The sequence below is a fragment of the Ixodes scapularis genome, unplaced genomic scaffold, assembly GCF_016920785.2.
Source record: "Ixodes scapularis isolate PalLabHiFi unplaced genomic scaffold, ASM1692078v2 PGA_scaffold4__175_contigs__length_147842914, whole genome shotgun sequence".
Classification (NCBI taxonomy): domain Eukaryota; kingdom Metazoa; phylum Arthropoda; class Arachnida; order Ixodida; family Ixodidae; genus Ixodes; species Ixodes scapularis.
This window is the reverse complement of record NW_024609879.1, coordinates 132,546,235-132,552,346: the sequence shown is the minus strand read 5'-3', so window position 1 is coordinate 132,552,346 and position 6,112 is coordinate 132,546,235.

Below are 6,112 nucleotides of genomic sequence, written 5' to 3'. Positions count from 1 at the left end.
GTTCGACTCGTGTGCGCATGCGCGACAGGCTGGCCAGTTGGCTTCGGATTGGATAGTAATGGCTAAGAGATGAATTAAGTGCAGCGCTGATTGGCTATTTTAGTTAATACGGTACTAAAAATTAAGTTATTAACTTCTTCAGTGATTAGAATTAGTTTCTTTTAATTGCAGTTGTTCACAAAATCAAATAACCCTTTGCATAAAAAAAGAAATTCTCCAAACCTAGACATGCTTGTATCAAGGGCTGGCCACACTGTCCACAAAGGTCGAACCGGTCGAATCTGGTGAAAAGTTCGAAGGTTCGTCGAACCGGTTCGACTCAGTCGAACCCCGAAAGTACGATTAAAAAATCTGGTTCGACAAAAGTTCGCGACACCCCTACTCCTAACCACCTCCTAATAGTGAGTTCGTTTCACGGCACTCGTGCCCACGCGTGCCCACTCGCAGCGTGGAACGGGTTCGTTTCGGCCGGTGTAGGACGCCGATCTCACTACCCCTCCGCCCCAACTACGGTAGTGGTTTTGGCGTACGCCAAAATCAATACCGTAGTCATTTCGGAGTACGCCATAGTCAATACCGTAGTCTTTTTCGCATACCCCAAACACACTACCCTTACGCCAAATTCAATACCTTGAATAACGTCGGCTGAGCTAGAGCACTATATAGCTCCTTCGGAGCAGAGTAGCGCAATCTAGAACGCCGCCTCTCGGCGACTAGCGGCGAACGCCCGGAGGTTCCAACTGTGGTCAGAAATGCATGGAGAACGTGAGAAAATCGTTGTTTCTTCAGTATTGTGGGGTTGTACGGAATGGCAATTGTTTTTGACATAATAATGGAACATTTTAGAATAATTTGCGCTAAGTTTTGTGCCCCGCAAGGACCTGATTTTTTAAAAAAAATTGCTTGAACGGCATCATGCAGCAGACGACACGGTGACGTCACACCATTCACGTGACCCGCTCCGGCCAACCCGAAAGGCCCATCTCCGCTGCGAGCAAAAGTCGTCTGCTTCAAACGCCGTTGCCTCGGAAATTGCCTTCTCAAAATTCGCACATGCATCCGATATTATTAAAACTTTGATAAATGGTTTAGTGCTTCACTAACTTCACGACAGACTAGTTTTGAAAAGTGTGAACTCGCCGTTCATTTTTTAATAAGCCGTGTTGTGTCGATCTCCATGTATTCTCCCATAGGGCGGGCCGCCTCCTGGAACCCTGAGTACCACGTGACTCGCGCCGAGCCGCTCTGTCGGCCATATTGTCGGCAAAACACGGGGTTCAAAGGATTGCGCTACTCTGCTCCGTAGGAGCTATATAGTGCTCTAGGCTGAGCAGGGGTTGAGCTCCGCATTTCGCTAAAACTGGCGGAAGTAACTTTCTGCAGCATAACACCCTGATTGTTTGTTGTTGTTTGTATGAGCGGCGGAACGCGCGCGGCAGGCGTTAATTAATTGTGATGAGTAAAGCTATACACACCCCGGAGTGTGCTTCGGACGGAAATGGCTATACGCACTCGGCTTTTCTCGTATAAAAAGAGTGGACACAACGAGATTCCTAAGCGGTGCCATGGCATAGGGGTTAGGATGTCCGTTTTATACGCAAGTGGTCGCGGGTTCGATCCGCGGTGGGCCAACTTTTTTTTTTTTTTCTCAAACATTTTGTTTTGTCGAGGCATTTGGCGATATTTACGATATTTCCTTTTTTGCGATGAACAGTAAAAAAAAAAAAAAAAAAAAAATCGAATGTTGTCGAGAAACTTCGCAGAACTAAATGGTAGCGGACTCCCTTTCCGGAGGTGCGATCGGGGACAGCGGGGCTTGGATTGCCGGCTGGTTACGCTTTGTAATTAGCAGCCGATACTGTCGCTGTCGCCGCGAAGCGGCGTGAACGCAGGCGGGGGGCTGTGTTAACGAGCGCCCCAGTGATTCACGCGCCGTTCGAAAAGGGTGGCCCGAGCGGCATGATCTCTCGGAGGGGTGCGTATAGCCATTTCCGCGCGAAGCGCACTCCGGAGTGCGTATAGCTTTACTCAATTGTGATTAGCGTTGATACGGCTGACGGCGCGCAGAGCTGAAGGGCACAAGCAAGGAAGCTTGGAGTGATTCTGTGTCGATGTGATTTGACATCGCTTCTTTCTGGTTCTTCGATCATGGTGCAAATGCAGGTGCCCGACTCCCGAGCGATTCGAAGGCAAGAGTGGTAGCCTGTCCGCTGGTCTTTCAATCGCATGCTCTGTCGTCATTTTGGGCACAGCGGAAGAAAATAAGACGTTCACTATTTTAAATAGCGTGCGATCGGCCTGTCTAGGTTCTGGCGACACCGTTTCAGGCTGTAGACGAGAAAATTTAGCCACTACAGTACGACTGCTAGCCTGGGGTCTGTGCCTCACAACAGATCGAAACGGGTAGGGGTGGGGATCCCTGGCAGCGGGACCTTTCGCCGTAGGAGCTGCGGTGCGCTAACACACTCGATTTCCGATACCCCCTTGGGTCACAGCGCTTGCTGAAAGAAGTTTGGATCGTTTTACGCAGATTTTGCAGTGCGTACGAGACGCGCAACAGCTACGTACTACGTCCTAGATGCCCAAACTGAGGCTCGCTACTTGTGCGCGGCTGTCGTGATCTGCAGCTGGGAACAGTATGCTCGCCATGAAAACGTTGCAGTGAGAAGTACGGAAAAGTAATACTATAAAAGTATAGTATATAAAACTGGCTTACATTGTCACTGAACATATGGAAATAAAACTGATTAGGAATGCCGATCAGATGGCTGTTATGTGTGGCGTCGCGTCGGCACAGGAATTCAAACTGGTTGCCCCCACCCCCGCTCCTAAATTCTTCCAATGCTGCTGGCAGCTTTTTTATATATATATATATATATATATATATATATATATATATATATATATATATATTGTAACGTTAAAGGCCCCAACAGGAGCATTACATAAGGAGTGTGTGTGTGTGTGTGTGTGTGGGGGGGGGGGGGGGGGGGGGGGAAGTACTTGAAAAATACAAAAGATCAACATATGAACAGACAGGTGGCTGATACCTACAGGGCTGGTGAGTAATATAAACAGTGAGAACAAGTGTGTGTGAAATAAAACTGGTACATAAATACACTTGCTAAAAGAGTAATCGAAGCATTGCGGAACAAGACTGGGTTACCTATTGCCAGACAAAACCAGGGTAATCACCGACTCACACCAAGCATACCGGAGCTTCCAGTCGGGCTCGGTGCCCTGAAAAGCGCTGCAGGTGCTCAAAAACAAAAGACCCCCAAAGGAGCCCATAGAATTTAAATGGGTACCTGCCCACTCTGTGGTAGAGGGCAACAAACTTGCTCACCAGCAGGCCTGCACGCTGACTCACCGGGCCACAGCCATGGAAGAGGTGCAGGACCAACCCATGGTGACCTAAAAGGAAATACTAGTCGCACTCTACTGCAAGACCCTAGATGACGCATTGCTGACACATGAGGAAGTTCTTCACCCAGGGATGAGCAGGCACAAAGAACCGTCGGTGAACCTGGATCTGAAAAAAGATGCAGCACTGCGTTTTTTGAAGGCTAGCCCTGTTCCGTTTGCAATGTGTACCGCAGTGGAGGCAGAACTCCGGATGCTCCAAAGCTAAGGCATAATCGAGCCAACACAACACTGAACGCTGTTGAAAAACTGGCGGTAAATCTGATGCGGGCTGTAACAAATTTTGTGGTGAGCGTGCTTGGAGGCACCATTTTTTCAACAGTGGACCTCACTAATAATAATAATAATAATAATATTTATTTGCACGAGAAAGTTTGCCCACTCAGCGGCGTGCGAGGCTAGACAGAAAGGTTAATACCCTTACGCATGTGCGCCTGCTAGCCCGCCGCTGAGTAGGTATAAACATAAACAAACTGTAGTCGTAAGTACAAGATAACACATATACACGTATGGAAACAATGAATAATCAGAGGGGAAGATAAGAAAACTCGCTGTGCCCCAACCCACCCCCACGCAGACCACGGCAGAGGCCCCAGCCACAAGGCATTCCACTAGCTGTGTGTGACAGTGGAGACAGCAGATATGCTCACCATAAACACCATCAAAGGACGACACAGAGTGAAAAGGATGCTCTTGAAAATTTCGGCTGCCGCGGCAATTTTTCAGCTCTGCAAGGAGACAGTCCTAGCAGGAAAACCCATCATGGAATTCTACCTGGGTAATGTTGTTGTGACGATCTGGAACGGTCATCAAGATAAATGGGCACCGTGCTCAGGAAAGACGTGTCAATGTCATCAACTACCATGCCAAAACTACTTCTTTTATTTCGATCATGAGCGCTCGCACGAGCCGCTTCAGAGCGATGTCTCTTGCAGCTCGTCACGTGCCAAGGGTTGTAAGTGTCGACCTGATATCACGCTGCCATGCAACAAACATTAAACAAATACTGCATTGAGCAATATGCACATGATTAAATAATGATATAAATATGACGTGATAAATGAGAAAAAAAAACTTATCAAGTTTACAAAATTCAGTCCCCAGGTAGAGGCTGCACAAATTTGACGACCGGCTTCAGTTTCTCCACATGCACTACATTGCGGCCAGTATCGTCCACGAGTTCAAGCTCGTAGTTCACGGGAGAGAGCCGGCTCACGATTTGGCGAGGGCCAGTAAATCATAGTGTTGCCTTGACTCTGATCAGTGGGCTCTCCTACAACTCGAGCTAGTCCTTAAAAAGAACATACATGTGCCACTGTCAAAGTCGCTTTCTTGCTTTTCTTGAGCAAGCTTGATTTGTCTGGAGGTCACCTTCCGAGCTGCGTACCGCTGTCAAATGTGTCACCAACGTTGGTGCTGCGGGTTGACAACTTTCTAAGGTTCTGAGACAGAAGTCCCCCGGCAAAAAAAGGCTTAATCAACGGAAAATGTGGTCAGTGTTCGCATTGCTGAGCTTAATTGTCTTGATGCCCACTGCAGCACCAGAGGTGATGTAACAAGCTACTAATGACACCTTCCAGGCGGAAGGGGCATCAGGTTTTCACTTTTCTCCGTCAACAATGCAACAGACTCAAAGTGCCGTTGCCATTCCAGAAATTCTTGGGTCAGCTCTTGCCGGCATCACGTGACAAAGTGGCCGCGTCTCTTACAAATGAGACGGAGCGGACGAACTTCAGGGTATTGGGACGAAGAACATTGAAAGTCCCGCGAAGTTTTTGACACATGCTGAAGCGACACATGCTGCTTCTTTTGCTTCCCTGTTGCAGAAGGGTGCTGGTGACGATTGCTGTCGTCAGCGTTCCGATGAGGCGGTGGCCGGCCCTGCTTCAAGAGCAGGAAGGAGTGCGCTTTCTTTGTCCCTGCACAGCTTGCACTCGCTCTGCAGCGAGAGCCAAAACCGGTGTCTTTGGTTGGCCGAAGACAACCTGCTCAAAGCAAAGGAAAGAGTCCAGCAACTCATTCAACGAAGCGAAGCGCCTGTCGAAGCATGCTTTCGTGCTTTGTGGAAGAGTGTGGCCAGGATAACCTTGCATTTCTCTGCCTTCGTCTCTGGGTAGCTGCACTCATGGATGAGCTCCAGTAAATGGAAGGCGGAGTCGGTGCAGGACTCTCCCGAGTGCTGACTTGTGCTGAACATCTTTTGTTTTGCCTCAGCTTCGTTGTCCAGGTTGTAACGACGACGGAAAGCTTTCTTCATTTGCTCCTACATTGTTAGCTTGGCCGTCTTGAGGTGGTACATAATCTACATGGAGTCCTTAGATGGTAGCTTGGATACAATCAATGGGATGGCCTCACCTGGTGCAACTTTAAACGTCTGGAACCTGAAATTTATCTGGTGAAACCAGGCGATGATGTCCGTGCGCAGCTGAGAAACCGAGCTGACAGTCACGTTGGTCAGCGACTGCAGTGTCTGCGACTGACTCAGCTTGAACAGGAACCCTCTTCCTAGGTGCTTTGGACCTTTTTTTCTTAGCGGACTCTTGGAACAGTGTTTGTCAGAGTCCACGCTGCACGAAAACTCCGAGGACGAGGTTTTCGGCATCCTTGCCTCGAGCTGAACAAGACGATCCATGATGCTGACAGGTGCCAGCAGGCAAATTCAGTGTTGCCTGTAGCTGTACGTTGAAGA